A 16,490-nucleotide genomic window follows, 5' to 3' on the forward strand; every position below is an offset into this window, starting at 1 on the left:
CCAATGTCTTGACTTGGCTTTGGTTGATATTTTCATTGTAACCAGAGATCCCATGCTTCTATGACAAGAAATGAAGAATACTGGAAGAATAAAAACAAATCCTTGCTATACGTGTTTTTGAGAACAAACCACATTGGGGTATGTAATATCATTTTTCCAAAGGTAAGAAGTAACTTGGGGTTGGGGAGGGGAAGCCATTAGTTAAGAGGAGGAAAGACTTTACTGAAAATCAAGGCTCTCATCCTATATCCAAACATTATGAAAATGAGTCAATTATTTGTAAGGAACTCTCCCAAGATATACTTTCTTTTGTTTAAAGTGACATTTATTTAATTTAAGAGGTCTATATTCAGATAGGTCATTCCTACCTCTATTCTTATCTACTCCATTCCATTCCCGAAGCCTCATTTTGGTAAAATCTTACGTAACTTCCTTTAGTATCTGTCCAGTGTTTCTTTAATGTAAATATAAGCATAAATTTATTTGTTGGTTCCCACCCAAACTCTTTTTTTTTTTTTCTTTTCTCAACTTTTATTTTAGGTTCAGGGGGTACATGTCCAGATGTGCTGTGGGTAAATTGTGTGTCACCGGGGTTTGATATACAAATGATTTCATCACTCACGTAGTGCGCATGGTACCCAATAGGTGGTATCCCTCATCAAGTAGGTCCCTGTGTCTATTGTTCCCTTCTTTTTTTCCTTGTTCACAAAATACTTTATTATCTAGTGGTGCATACTGAGAACATACAGAAATCTGCATGGCCCACTTCACATGCAGTAGAACAATCTTCACTTTACAAGAAGTGAGTGTCAACTGTTTTATGCAATAGACAACACTTTAAAGTCACATTCTTAAAGAAAAGCCTCATTTACAAAAGAAATAAAAAGTAAAGCAGCAATTACTGCTTTTAAAAAGCAGCTGCTTTGTTCAAGAGTGGAAGGTTTATGCTTGTATTGAAAGACAACATGATCACAGATAATGAAAACAATGAACACATGAAAACGCTTTTACCGTAAAGCAGTACACTTTCCAAATGAGATACACATAGTTAAAAATTTCATTATGCTGTCTATCTAACCTTTAAATATGAGGACTTTCAGAATTAGGCCTCAACATTTGTAATTAGTAAATGAAAACTATGCAGCGTTTCTATGTCACTAGGAGCTGTATTTTACAAAATATATATAAAGTCTATAGCAAGTTGATTTTTAAAAAGCAAAGTTAATAAGAAACAGTACACTGAAGGCGCTCTATCCATTAAGCGCGTTCTCTTCCAATTTTAAATGTGATGAACAGAACAAAAATTGTAACTATGCCACAGTTGCAATGCCAAAAAAAAAAAAAAGATCAATTATCACACATGCAAGTAATTCTGCCACAAAGTTAACATTCCCCATTTGTCAGTTGTTCCAATAAAATGACATCTTAAAACACCAGAGCTGTCGATGGTGTAGCTTACCTTCAGTGTACTGAATGCGGTACACAACCTGCTTTTTTTTTTTTTTTTTTTTTTCTTAGTTTTACTTTACTTGAAGTCTGGGATATACGTGCAGAACGTGCAGGTTTGTTACATAGGTATACATGTGCCATGGTAGTTTGCTGCACCTATCAACCTATCATCTAGGTTTTAAGCCCCGCATGCATTAGGTATTTGTCCTAATGCTTCCCCTCCCCTAGCCCCCCACCCCCTCACAGGTCCCAATGTGTAATGTTCCCCTCCCTGTGTCCATGTGTTCTCATTGTTCAACTCCCACTTATGAGTGAGAACATGCGGTGTTTGGTTTTCTGTTCCTGTGTTATTTTGCTGAGAATGATGGCTTCCAGCTTCATCCACGTCCCTGCAAAGGACAAGAACTCATGCTTTTTTATGGCTGCATAGTATTCTGTGGTATATATGTGCCACATTTTCTTTAAAGAGACCATCCCTGCAGGCAGGCTCAAGAAGGAACAGACCCCTTTCGGCACCAAATACATCAACGGCATGCTGCACCTAGAAAAACATGAATATAAACAGCATTTATGCTGGCCATTTTATCTGAAGACCAAAATGAAGCCAAGTCTGCTAAAAACAAATCAACCACCCAATATTACTACTCGTTTTATAACAGATGCTTTTGTCTTTAATGTGAACTGCAACCATATACATTAGCACTGTAATTTTCTTCAGTCTTGGCAATTTAAAACAGTTCTGTGGTGAAATTTCACATAAGACACAAAACAGATTAACATTTCTAAAAGAAATTCAAATATATCATGCTTCCTCAAATCTGCTGGAGAAATATTTATAAGTTTATATTCATTAATAAAGTGCTGTGAAATTTCTTCAGTCCCTGTATTTACTCAAACCCTTGGAGTTTCTTCATCTTGCTTAAATTTTGGCCTGGATGAAGGCATGCTGTAGGGCCTGGTTGATGCTAATTCATTTAGCTAGGCCCAACATTAGAATCTGGTCCAACAAGTCCTTTAGCTGGTATACTTTTTTACATCAGTCTTCAGGAAGTGTCTGGCACCCAATCAAGTCAGCCAATAGGTCCTTAGTTGGATTAATGGTGCTCATAACAATAACTTTCTCCCTGTCTGTTACTTTATCAACTTCTATGTACATGAAGTTGAGATTTTGATCAAAATGCTGATCTTTGAATGCACCTTTTGAATCATCGTATTTGGCATCTTTCCTTTGAGATTCATCACAAGCTTCAATATACGGTTATTAGTTTTGCCGGGAAATAAAATTTTTCCAGTATAGAGTCCATATAAGGTACAACCTACTGACCACATATGTATACCATAGTTACAGCTTTTACCTATAATGATTTCAACAGCACGATAAAATCTACTGACAAGATAAGGTATAACGTCATTATCCGCAACATGTGAAGCCAACCCCAGATCACAAACTTTAAAATAGTTTCTGATGATTAACCAGGATATTGTCTGGCTTGTTGTCTACATGTAGGATATCGCATATTTTGAGGAATTTCAATGCCAGGAAAAACTGCTGACTATGGGATCTTACAGCTTTAATATGAAAACCAGTATCTTTATCATATTTTTTAACACCTCTTGTAAGTTCATACTGAGAGGCTCGAATATGAGACAGAGATGTTTGTGATAGAAGCACCTGAAGAGTCGCAGACAATGAAGTTTGTCATCAGGATCGGCATCAAATTCTTTCAAGAACTCTAGTTCTTTTAAACCAGTCTTTTGCATGAGCTCATTGTTTCTGATGACCTTGACAGCCACTTGTTGGCTGGATCTTGCATTATCTCTGGCTCATAAAACATTACTGAATATACCTTGCCCAGTGTAGCCATACACATTGTAACATTTATCTAGGACTTCACCTAAGTTCACATGATAATAGCCTTCTGAATCAGTCCAGTTATCTCTGAGGTTGGGATTCTCTTTGAATCTTATCCATTGCCAGCAGCCCAGAGACAAGCACTATCAAAATCGTCAGCAAACATATCATCAGATTCTGTAAAACATATCAAGTACTAACAACTTCTTCTGAGATGAACCATTATTCTGTTCAACTGTCATTAGATTATGCTTGGCTTTCACTGAGGCCTCAAATGTATCAACATTTTCCCATTCATACTCTTTAACAACAGCAACTACTCGCTCCAGAAGGATAGGTGATCATGTTTTCGTACTGCTCTGGGGGATGCTTGGTTCAGATGACACGGACATATTGCTATCTTCAGCAAGATATTTGTATTTCTGAACAATTGCCTGCCTTTGGATTCTTCTCTGTTCTATTAGGGCTTCTTCATCTTCTTCCTCCACATCAAAATCTTCAAGGTTATCATCAGACAAATATTTCTGTTCAACTTTCATTTCTTCAGAAACACTTCCTTTAAATTTATCTTCCTTTACTTTGCTTCTGCTCCTTCATCTACGACCACCCCATGACTGAGACCACCTTTTCAAGCATGATCTGCTCCTCCAACCTCTGTCCCTTTTCCAAGGAGACCTGCATCTTCTTGGAGACCCGACTTTTTGTGCTACATCTGAGTGGGGAATGAGACCTCCTTTTAATGGGAGATCTACTTCTTCTTCGAATTGGAGACCACCTATTGATGGGGCTGGCATCTTTTGATCTTTCATGTCTATTGAGGATACCATCTCAAGGTCGTGTTCTTGAAGAAGAAAGTTGTCCTCTCTCTGGTTCTCTTCATTTTCCTTCTAAGGATCGGCTCAGCTGTTCCACCAGGAGACAGTGTTCAAGAGGGAGATTTGCTCTGCTTAGATCTTCTATCATTTAAAAGTGGAGACCTACTTCTTCTTGATTTATCACGTGGTTTTGGAGACAAACTTCTTTTAGGACTACAACTAGGTCTTCTACTGGGTGACCTATTTTCTTTCTCAGATGAAGTATCTTTTTTTAATTGGGTTCTTTTCTTTATCAGCTTCAGACTGTTCTCATTTTCTCTTTCTGGACTGTGACCTTCTGTCTTTGGATTTACCTCTTAAATCAACTGGGGATCTCGATTTTTTACCTTGATCGTGACTTCTACTTTCATTTACAATTGGGGATTTGTCTTGTTTTTTTATTTACTCTTATCTTCAGTTTTAACCTTATCATCAGCAGGAGATCTGGCCTTACCAATTTTCTCTTAAGATCACCTTCTAAGGGTAGGGGATTTTAATTCTCTTGCTTGATTTTGAGACTTACTTCTTTTGATTGGCTTTTAGACTTTTTCCTCTCCTTTGACTTGCTCCTAGTTGTTTTCTGTTTAACTATTTCAATACCCCCCTTACTTTTCTTCTTATCAGACCTACATCTACTCCGTTCTTTGGATCTGCTTTTACTTCGTTTTTTGTAGTACTTTTATTGTCCACAGTTCAAGTTTCCCCTTTGTACTTGAAGATCTAGTACTAGATCTATTTCCATTTCTTGCCTTTCATGAATCTCCCCCTCTTCTTCAGAGCCAGACTCATAATCTTGTAAAATGAACTCCATACCAGATTGGACCTTTCCTTCCATTAACTCACTATCAAGTTTAGCCTTAATCAAGGCTCTCTGTTTTTCCAAGTCTTCTAGCAAAGCTAAATCATCAAGTTTAGTTCTTTTTGCTGGAGACATACCCTCTTTATCAGAAGCATCCGTAACCTCTTTTCTTTTGTGTTTCTTGCATTTATGCTTATGTTTATGTTTTTTATCCTTGTCTTCTGAGGAATGTTTATGTTTCTTGTGTTTACTTCTGTGTTTATACTTTTTTTACTTATTTTGTTCTTATTTTGAGATTGGTCTTCTGATACTTCTCCATTTTCTTCATGTATACTCTTTTCAGAATTATCAGCATCTTCCATCTCCGGCTGTTCCCGCAGCGTCTGGGTCTCGGCCGGGGCCATCTTGAACTTCCTGACTCTGCCGCCACTGTGATGGTGGCTTCCTGGACCGTGAAAGGCAGTGGAAATGGAAGAAGGAAAAGAGCTGCCGCACATGTGCCTATTGTTCCCTTTTTAGTGTTCATGTGTACTCAATGTTTAGCTCCCACTTATGAATGAGAACAGGCAGTATTTGGTTTTCTGTTCTGCATTAATTCACTTAGGATCATAACTTCCAGCTGCATCCATGTTGCTGCAAAGACCATGATTTTGTTTTTTATGGCTTCATAGTATTCCATGGTGTATATGCACTACATTTTCTTTATCCAATCTAGGTTGAGTCCATGTCTTTGCTATTGTGAATAGTATTGCAATAAATATACGGGTGCATGTGTCTTTTTGGTAGAATGATTTATTTTCCTTTGGGTATATACCCAGTAATAGGATTATTGGGTCAAATGGTAGTTCTTAGTTCTTTGAGAAATCTCCAAACTGCTTTGCACAGTGACTGAATTAATTTGCATTCCCACCAGCAGGGTATAATTGTTCCCTTTTCTCCTCAACCTTGCTAACATTGTTGTTTCTTGACTTTTTAATGCTCGTCATTCTGACTGGTGTGAGATGGTATCTCATTGTGGTTTTGATTTGCATTTCTCTAATGATCAATGTTGTTGAGCATTTTTTCATATACTTGTTGCCACATGTATGTCTTCTTTTGAGAAGTGTCTGTTCATGTCCTTTGCCCATTTTTTAAAGAGGTTGCTTGTTCTTCACTTGTTGATTTAAGTTCCTTATAGACTCTGGATATTAGACTTTGTCAGATGCATACTTTGCGAATGTTTTCTCCCATTTTGTAGGTTGACTGTTTAGTCTGTTGATAGTTTATTTTGCTGTGCAGAAGCTCTTTAGTTTAATTTGACCTCACTTGTCTGTATTTGCTTTTGTTGCAGCTGCCTTTGGAGACTTCATCATGAAATCTTTGTCAAGGTCTATGTCCAGAATAGTAATTTTTAGGTTTTCTTTTACGGTCTTTATAATTTTGGGTCTTATATTTAAGTCTCTAATCTATTTCGAGTTGATATTTATGTATGTGGTAAAAGGAAGGAGCTTGGTTTCAATCTTCTGCATATGGCTAGCCAGTTATCACAGCACCATTTAATCAATAGAGAGTCCTTTCCCATTGCTTGTTGTTGTCAGCTTTCCCAAAGATCAGATGGTTGTAGATGTGTAGCTTTATTTCTGGGTTCTCTAACCTGTTTTATTCGTCTATGTGTCTGTTTTTATAACAGTTCTATGCTGTTTTGCTTACTGTAACCTTGTAGTATAAAGTCGGGTAGTGTGATGCCTCCAGCTTTGTTTTTTTACTTACGATTGCTTTGACTATTCAGGCTTTTTTTATTCCATATAAATCTTAGAATTGTTTTTTCTAATTCTGTGAAAAATGATTTGGTAGTTTGATACAAATAGCATTGAATCTGTACATTGCTTTAGGATGTATGGCTATGGTTTTTTTGTTTTTTGTTTTTTGTTTTTTGAGACATAGTCTTGCTCTATCACCAGGCTGGAGTGCAGAGGCACAACCTCGGCTCACTGCAACCTCCGCCTCCTGAGTTCAAGAGGTTCTCCTGTCTCAGCCTCTCAAGGAGTTGGGATTACAGGTGTGTGCCACCACCCCCAGCTAATTTTTTGTATTTTTAGTAGGGAGGGGGTTTCACCATGTTAGCCAGGATGGTTTCAATTTCCTGATCTCGTGATCCACCCGCCTCAGCCTCCCAAAGTGCTGGGATTACAGGCATGTGCCACCCTGCCCAGCCGGCCATTTTAACATTGATTCTTCCTATCTATGAGCACGAACCATTTCTTCATTTGTTTGTGTCATCTCTGATTTCTTTCAGTGGTGTTATGTAATTCTTGTAGGATATTTCACCTCCTTCTTTTAGCTGTATTCCCAGGTATTATTCTTTTGTGGCTATTGTGAATGGGATTGCATTTTTTATTTGACTCTCAGGTTGGACATTATTTGTGTATAGAAATGCTACTAATTTTTGTGCATTGATTTCGTATCCTGAAACTTCAGTGAAGTTGTTTATCCATTCCAGGAGCCTTTGGGCAGAGGCTATAGGGTTTTATAGGTATAATAGCATCTGTGAAGAGAAATAGTTTGACTTCCTCTCTTCCTATTTGGATGACTTTTATTTCTTTCTCTTGCCTGATTTCTCTGGCTGGGACTTCTAGTACTATGTAAATAGGAATGGTGAAAGTGGGCATCCTTGTCTTGTTCTAGTTCTCAAGGAGAATGCTTCCAGTTATTGCCCATTCAGTAGGATGTTGGCTGTGGGTTTGTCATAGATGGCTTTTATTCTTTTGAGATATGTTTCTTCCATTTTTAGTTTGTTGAGGAATTTTAGTATGAAGAGATGTTGAATTTTATCAAAAGTCTTGTTGTTTTTAGCCTTGTTTATATAATGAATCACATTTAGTGATTTGCATATGTTAAACCAAACTTGCATCCCAGGAATAAAGCCTACTTGTTTGTGGCCAATTAGCTGTTTGATGTGCTTCTAGATTTGGTTTGCTAGTATTTTGTTGAGGATTGCTGCATCTATGATCATCAGGAATACTGGCCTTAAGTTTTCTTTTTTTATCTTGTCTCTGCCAGGTTTTGGTATCAGAATGATGCTGGTCTCAGAGAATGAGTTATGGAGGAGTCCCTCTACTTCAACTTTTTTGGAATAATTTCAGTAGGGTTCATACCAGTTCTTCTTTGTACATCTAGTAGTATTTGGCTGTGAATCCATCTAGTCCAAGGCTTTTTCTGACTGATAGGATTTTTTTTTAATTACTTATTCCATTTCAGAACTCATTATTGGTCTGTTCAGGATTTCAATTTCCTCCTGGTTCTATCTCAGGAGGTTGTATGTTTCCAGGAATTTACCCATTCATTTTTCTTTATTTTTGTCTGCCTGCATTGATTCAAAGGAACAGTCTTTGAGCTCTGAGATTATTTCCTCAGCTTGCTCTATTCTGTTATTAATGCTTCCAATTGCATTATGAAATTACTGTAATGAATTTTTAATTTTCTGAAATTCAGTTTGGTTCTTTCTTCAAGTGGCTACGTCATGTTTCAACTGTTGGACTGTTTTACTTGGATTCAGCTTCAACTTTCTCTTCTATCTCATTGAGCTTCCTTGTTATCCGGATTCTGAATTATATGTCTGTCATTTAGCCATTCCACTCTGGTTAAGAACCATTGCTGGGGAGCCAGTGCAGTCATCTGAAGGTAAGAAGACACTGGCTTTTAGAATTGCCATAATTCTTGCACTAGTTCTTTCTCATCTGTATGGGCTGATGTTCCTTTAATCTTTGAAGTTGTTGTCCTTTGAATGGGTCTTTTTGCTTGTATATTCTTTGATGTCCTTAAGGGTTTTATTGTGGCATAAGTTGGGTCTAATCAATTGGCTTCATTTCTGGATGCTTTCAGGAGGCCAAGGCTCTGCTCAACACTCCTGAGCTTCATGCTCTCATCCTGAGGAGCTGGCATCAAGCCTACAGCTTTGCCCTCTGGCCCCTCTAGGTCAAGCACCTGTTGCATTGGAGAAGCTGAGGTGTTCCCAGTGTGCTAGCAACAACATTCAGATGGGGGCTGCCAACAAAAGTGCTGTGACAGGATGGTGGTGGGTACACAAGAGAGTACACTGTGACAGGGGAGCCATGGATGACAGGGGAGCCATGGGCAGCAGGGCAGCAAGGCAGCAGGGAGCTGCCAGCAAGTGCACACCAACAGGGCAGCAGGAGGCCATGGGTGAGTGCCCACCAACAGGGCAGCAGGGGGACTACATATGTGTGCATGCTGGCTGGGCAGCAGTGGGGCTGTGGCAACATGGCTGGGAAGAGTCTACAGGTTGGTATGTACTAGTGGGAGTCTCTGCAAAAGTACTCCAGTGGGAAGGAGGGGGCTGCCAGTGAAAGAGATTTGATGGTGGCTACTGGCAAGCATTTCAGTGGGGCAGCTAAGATTGTGCTGCAAGTGAGTGTAGCCAGGCAGGGACCCTAGGAGAGGCTGGCAGATGGGACATTCATTTGAGACTGGCCCCATCCCACAGGAAAGATAGCCCTGCTGTCTCCAGATCCAGCAACTAACAAAGGCTAAAGTCACGTAGAGGAATATGGGTGCTCATGGGATGGGTGACCATGGCTTGGGATGGGTGCTCATGGCTGTGTGCTCCACTGCAGCCTTTCCCATGCCAACCCTCTGGGCTCCACACAGACAGGAGTTCTGTCTCTGCTAACTCTCTGGACAGTTCTCCCTGCCAACTCAAATGTCTGTAAGGGTTGTGGGTCTCTTGTAGCTAAGATCCCAAGGTCTTTGGCAAGAGTGGGCCTCTTCATGCCTATTTCATTCACCCTTCCCCTAGGAGCCCCTCAGGGCCAAGAACAGTTCCAGTGGTCAGCAACCCTGTGCAGGTTTCCCAGCTTCCTCCCCTTTCAGCCCCAGGGCTTGCATCTTCCCTGTATCCACTCTCAATTCCTTTTCAAAGATCTGTTTGGAGTATGCCAGTCTGCTTGATGTTCTGGTTGCTCTTGGTGGGAGAAGCTCTTCCTGGCTGTGTCTAGTTGGCCATCTTGGCTCTTCTCCCTGAAATACTCTTTCAACGCTAATGGTTCATATTTGATATAATCTTTACCTTGAAACGAAGATGTTTCCTTTTTTGTTTGCATTGGGAAATTGTATTTACTGCCTGTTGTGGTTTCAATGGGCTCTTCAAAGTTCATGTGTGGGAAACTTTATTCCTAAACCAACCGTGTTAAGAGGCGGGACCTTTAAGAGGTGAGTAGGTCATGAGGGCTCTGCCTCATTAATGGATTAGGGCTGTTATCATGGGAGTGATTTCTTATAAAAAGATGTTTTCAGCCCCCTTCCCTCTCTCTTTTATCGTCCATCACATGATGCTACAAGAAGGCCCTTACCAGATGCCAGCACCTTGATCTTAGACTTTCCACCCTCAAGAAATGTGAGGAAATAAATTTCTTCCCTTGAAAAATTACTCAGTTTTGAGTATTCGACACAGAAGAGCAGCACAAAACAGACTAAGAACTCGCCTTATATTTGTTATGAGAAATTAAACTTATTTATCATGCTTATAATAGTTAACCCATTGACTTAAAATCTCATACATCTTCATGCATTTAATCCAAGTAACAACTGAAATGGTACAAGGTCCCTTGGGATTAGGAGAATATATTTGTAAGTTTATCCCCCATTATATAGTTTATACAATTAAAAATAGAGTTTTATATAAGATTCATTTTAAAATCCAATGCAAGTGAAAATCAACAATGATAAGTCATGTTAATAGCATGTACCCTTGATATAATATACTAAAAACGAACCTCTGTGGTCTTCGCCCCCCAAACGCATAACTCCAGTCTAATAATGAGAAAAACATCAAACTCCAATTTAGGGAATTTTACAAATTACCTGAACAGTATGCCTCAAAATTGCCAAAGTCATTGGGGGGAAAAAAAAAAAAAGTCTGAGAAACAGTCACAACCAAGAGGAGCCTATGGGACATGACAACTAAATGTAATATGATATCCTGGATGGGATCTTGGAACAGAAAAAGGATATTAGGTTAAAACTATGGAAATCTGAATGTAATTTAGATCTTCCCCACAATCCTAGTTGAACCAGCCTAGTTCAACCAATAGTCAGCCTACTCCTAGACATGTGATAAAGTTCATCCAAGATAAACATAGCTACATAACTGACTCATAGCTGTCCACAAACACATGAGCGAGCCCAGCCAAGACCAAGTCTAGTCCAGATCATCTGAATCCCACTGAATCCTAAGTTAAATAAATATTTTGTGGTTGTTTCTTACACAGTATTTTTGTGGCAGTCTACAGTGGATTGCCCAACTAGAACACGATTATTGGTACATCCTAACAGGAAAAAGGTATTTTGGTGAAGAAGAAAGAGGGGGAAAATTCCAGGAGATATGGAGGTTTATGTACTCCAAAAATCTAGTATACTCACTAAACTCTAGTATAGTGATTAAGCATGTTGAGCTCTTGCGTAAGACTACTTGGGTTCAACTCACCATCAACTACTTGGTTCTGTGACCTTGAGCAAGTGACCTGAACAACTCCTTTATATGTAAAATGGTGATAACAATAGTACATATCTCCTATGTACAGAACTGTAAAGTTCAAAAGAGTTGTAAGTATAAATTTATTACAGTGTCTGGTACATATAGTACATACTCATTAATGTTATCTAGCAGTAGTGATACTAGCAGTAGTAATAAAATAGTAGTGGTATCCTCAAGCGAATCTGTCTACCCAGAATGTCCTTCCCACACTTCTTTACCTGAATAATTTCTAATCCTCATTAAAACTCTTGTTATCTCCCCCAAGGAGACTTTCCTTTATATCTTTCCTTTGGATTTGCATAGAACCCAGTACTTTTCCCTTTCCCTGTAGCTTGGGACATAATTTTGAAATTTTCTTTCTATGTATTTACCTTTTCCTCTAGACATTAAGTTTCTTGAGGATACATTCTATACCTTGTTGTTCTCTTTGTAATCCAAATGTGAGCTTCATGCCACAAGCATATGCCCCTTAAGATCTAGACAAGATAAAAAATGAACAGCTAAATAAAATGTGATCAACGGACCAAGATGGTCAATTAGAAGCAGCTGCAGTACATGGCACTAACGAAGAGGAATAAAAGTAGCAAGTGAATTCAGCACCACCAACTGAGATATCCAGTTTCTTGTACCGGGACTGACTAAGCAAACAACTCAACCCACAGATAATGAAGAAAACCAGGGTGGGGCAATGGCCCAGCCAGAAGCTGCATGGAGCCAAAGGAACCCCCACCCCCAACCAAGAGAAGCAGTGAGTAATTGTGTGACCCCGCCTGAGAAACCACAATTCTCACACAGAACTTTGCAACTCGTGAATCAGCAGATCCCCTCGTGAGCCCATGCCACCAGGGCCTTAGGTCTGACACACAACGCTGTGTGGAGTCTTAGCAAAGCAGCTGCTCAGGCATGCACAGAGACCTAGGAGCATTACATACTCCAGCCCTAGGATCCCGAGCAAGGCAGGATACCTGTTCATACCCCTAGGAAGGGGGCTGAATCCAGGGAGCCAAGCAGCATCATTCTGCAGGTTCCTCTTCCATGGCACCTCATACTGGCTTGGAATTCCAGCCAGCCAACAGCAACAGGCTGGAGTCTGCCTGAGACAGGACCAAGTTCCTGAGGGGAGGGGCAGCCCATCTCTGTGGTTCAGTCACCTCAGCCATTCCAGCCTCCTGGCTGTGGAGAATCCAAACGGTCTAGACAAGGAAGGGTCCCCCTATGACACAGCACAACTGTTTTGCCAGATCGTGGCTAGACTACTTCTTTAAACAGGGCCCCAATCCATTCCTCCTCACTGGGTGGGACCTCCTTGTGGGGGTTTCAGCCACTCCAGCCAGGGTTATGCAGACACAGCTCTGATCTCTCCCTGGGATGGAGCTCCCAGGGGAGAGGCAGCCACCGTCTCTGTGGTTCAGGCAACTCAGCCATTTCAGTCTGCCAGCTTTTGAGAGTCCAAATCGTCCAGACAAGGAAGGGTCCACCTCAGTGCAGCACATCTGCTCTACCAAAAAGCAGCCAGACTGCTTCTTTAAATGGATCACTGATCCTGTTCCTCCTGACTGGATGAGACCTCCCAACAGGATTCTCCAGCCACCTCCTACAGGTACATTCAGGCTGGCAACAGGTCAATTCCACCCTGGGACAGAGCTTTCAGAGGAAGGAGCAGGCTGCCATCATTGCTGTTTCACAGCCTTCACTGATGATACCTCCAGGTACAAAAAACACTGAGGCAACTAGGGTCTGGAGCGGATCCCCAGCAAACCACAGCCACCCTATAGAAGAGTGGCCTGACTGAAAAAAAAAAAAAAAAAAAAAAAACGAAAACAACAACATCAACAAAAATGACCCCACAAAAACCCCATTCAAAGGTCAGCAACCTCAGAAACCTAAGGTAGATAAGCCCACAAACATGTGGAAGATTCAACACAAAAATGCTCAAAACTCAAAAAGCCAGAGTACCTCTTCTCTGCCACATGACCACAACACCTCTCCAGCAAGAGCACAGAACTAGATTGAGGCTGAGATGGCTGAATTGACAGAAGTAGGCTTCAGAAGGTGGGTAATAATGAACTTCAATTAGCTAAAGAAACATGTTGTAACCCTGTGCAAAGAAGCTAGGAATCATGATAAAACAATACAGGAGCTGATAGCCGGAATAGCCAGTTTAGAGAGGAACATAACTGACCTGATGGAGCTGAAAAACACAAAAAGAGAATTTCACAACCTACAACCAATTGGCATACCTGAAAGAGATGGGGAGAATGGAATCAAATTGGAAAACATACTTCAGAATATCATCCTGGAGAACTTCCCCAACCTAGCAAGACAGGCCAACATTCAAATTCAGGAAATGCAGAGAATCCCAGTAAAATACTGCACAAGAAGCTCAACCTCAAGACATGTAATCTTCAGATTCTCCAAGACTAAAACGAAAGAAAAAATGTTAAGGGCAGCCAGAGAGAAAGGCCAGGTCACCTCCAAAGGGAAGCCCATCAGATTAACAGCAGACCTCTCAGCAGAAAGCATTTAATCCAGAAGAGATTGGGGGCAAATATTCAACATTATTGAAGAAAGGAATTTTCAACCCAGAATTTTTTATCTGGCCAAACTAAGCTTCATAAATAAAGGAGAAATAAGATCCCTTTCAGACAAGCAAATGCTGAAAGAATTTGTAACCACTCAGCCTGTTTTGCAAGAGCTTTTGAAGGAAACACTAAATATGGAAAAGAAAAACTATTACCAACCATGACAAAAACACACTGAAGTACACAGGCAAGTGACACTATAAAGCAATCACATAAACATATCTGCAAAATAGTCAGCCGGTATCATGATGACAGGATCAAATTCACACATAACAATACTAACCCTAAATGTAAATGGGCTAAATGTCCCAATTAAAAGACACAGAATGGCAAGCTGGATAGAGAACCAAGACCCATTAGTACGTTATCTTCAAGAGACCCAATTCACATGCAAAGACACATGTAGGCTCAAAATAAAGAGAAGGAGGAAAATTTACCAAGGAAATGGAAGACAGAAAAAATCAAGGGTAGCAATCCTAGTCTCTGACAAAACAGACTTTAAACCAACAAAGATTAAAGAAAGACAAAGTAGGGCATTACATAATGGTAAATGGTCCAATTCAACAAGAAGAGCTAAATGTCCTAAGTATATATGCACCGAATACAGGAACACCCAGATTTATAAAGCAACTTCTGAGAGATCGATCTACAAAGAGACTTAGATTTCCACAGAAAAATAGTGAGAGACTTTAACATCCCACTGACATTATTAGACAGATCATCAAGGACAGAAAATTAACAAAGATATTCAGGACCGGAACTCAGCTCTGGATCAAGCAGGCCTGATAGATATCTACAGAACTCCCCACCCCAAAACAACAGAATATACATTCTTCTCATTGCCACATGGCGCTGACTCTAAAATTGATCACATAATTGGAGGTAAAACACTCCTCAGCAAATACAAAAGAACTGAAATCATAACAGTCTCTCAGACCACAGTGCAATCAAATTAGATCTCAAGAAATTCACTCAAAACCACACAATTACATGGAAATTGAACAATCTGCTCTTGACTGACTCTTGGGTAAATAGTGAAATTAAGGCAGAATCAAGAAGTTCTTTGAAACTAATGATAACAAAAAGGTAATGTGTCAGAATCTCTGGGGTGCAGTTAAAGCAGTGTTAAGAGGGAAATTTATAGCACTAAATGCCCACATCAAAAAGCTATAAGGATCTCAGGTTAACAACCTAACATCACAACTAAAAGAACAAGAGAACCAAGAGCAAATAAATCCCAAAGCTAGCAGAAGACAAGAAATAACCAAGGTCAGAGGGGAACTAAAGGAGACAGAGATACAAAAAATCCTTAAAAAAATTAATGAACCCAGGAGCTGGTATTTTTTTTAATTAACAAAATAGATGGACTGCTAGCTAGACTAATAAAGATGAAAAGAGAGGAGAACCAAATAAACACAATAAAAAATGATAACGGGGATACTACCATTGACCCCCCCAGAAATACAAACAACTGTTGGCGAATTCTATCAATACCTCTATGCACATAAACTAGAAAATCTAGAAGAACTGAATAAATTCCTGGACACCTTTGCCCTCCCAAGACTGAACCAGGAAGAAAATTGAATCCTTGAATAGACCAATAACAAGTTCTGAAATTGAGGCAGTAATAAATAGCATACCAACCAAAAAACAAACAAACAAACACAAGTCCAGGATGAGATAGATTCACAGCTGAATTCTACCAGACATAAAGAAGAACTGGTACTATTTCTACTGAAACTATTCTAAAACATTAAAGAGAAGGGACTCCTCCCTCATTCTATGAGACCAATATCATCCTGATACCCAATCCTGATAGAGATACAACAAAAAAGAAAACTTCAGGCCAATATTCCTGATGAACATTGACACAAAAATCCTCAGTAAAATATTGGCAAACCAAATCGAGCAGCACTTCAAAAAGCTTATTCACCACAATCAAGTTGGCTTCATCCCCAGGATGCAAGGTTAGTTCAACATATGCAAATCAGTAAATGTGATTCATCACATAAGCAGAACTAAAGACAAAAACCACATGATTATGTCAAAAGATACAGAAAAGGCCTTCAGTAAATTCAACATCCTTTCCTGTTAAAAATTCCCAGTAGGTATTGAAGGAACATACCTCAAAATAATAAGGGTCATATATGACAAACCCACAGCCAATATCATACTGAATGGGCAAAAGCTTGAAGCATTCCCCTTGAAAGCCAGCACAAGACAAGGATGCCCTCTCTCATCACTCCTTTTCAACATAGTATTGAAAGTTCTGGCCAGAGCAATCAGGCAAGAGAAAGAAATAAAGCATATTCAAATAGGAAGAAAGGAAGTCAAATTATCTTTGTTTGCAGATGACATGATCTTATATCTAGAAAACCCCATCATCCCAGCCCAAAAACTTCTTAAGCTGATATGCAACTTC

General features: G+C 39.7%; 1 pseudogene across 1 annotated transcript; it reads right to left on the reverse strand.

Moving 5' to 3' along the window:
- Positions 1-2,368: 2,368 nt before the first annotated feature.
- LOC105552736 lies at positions 2,369-5,358 on the reverse strand (annotated as a pseudogene). The gene has a single exon (XR_001008062.1). The product of XR_001008062.1 is annotated as a serine/threonine-protein kinase PRP4 homolog pseudogene (transcript).
- Positions 5,359-16,490: the final 11,132 nt, after the last annotated feature.

This window comes from Mandrillus leucophaeus, unplaced genomic scaffold, assembly GCF_000951045.1.
Source record: "Mandrillus leucophaeus isolate KB7577 unplaced genomic scaffold, Mleu.le_1.0 Scaffold572, whole genome shotgun sequence".
Taxonomy (NCBI): domain Eukaryota; kingdom Metazoa; phylum Chordata; class Mammalia; order Primates; family Cercopithecidae; genus Mandrillus; species Mandrillus leucophaeus.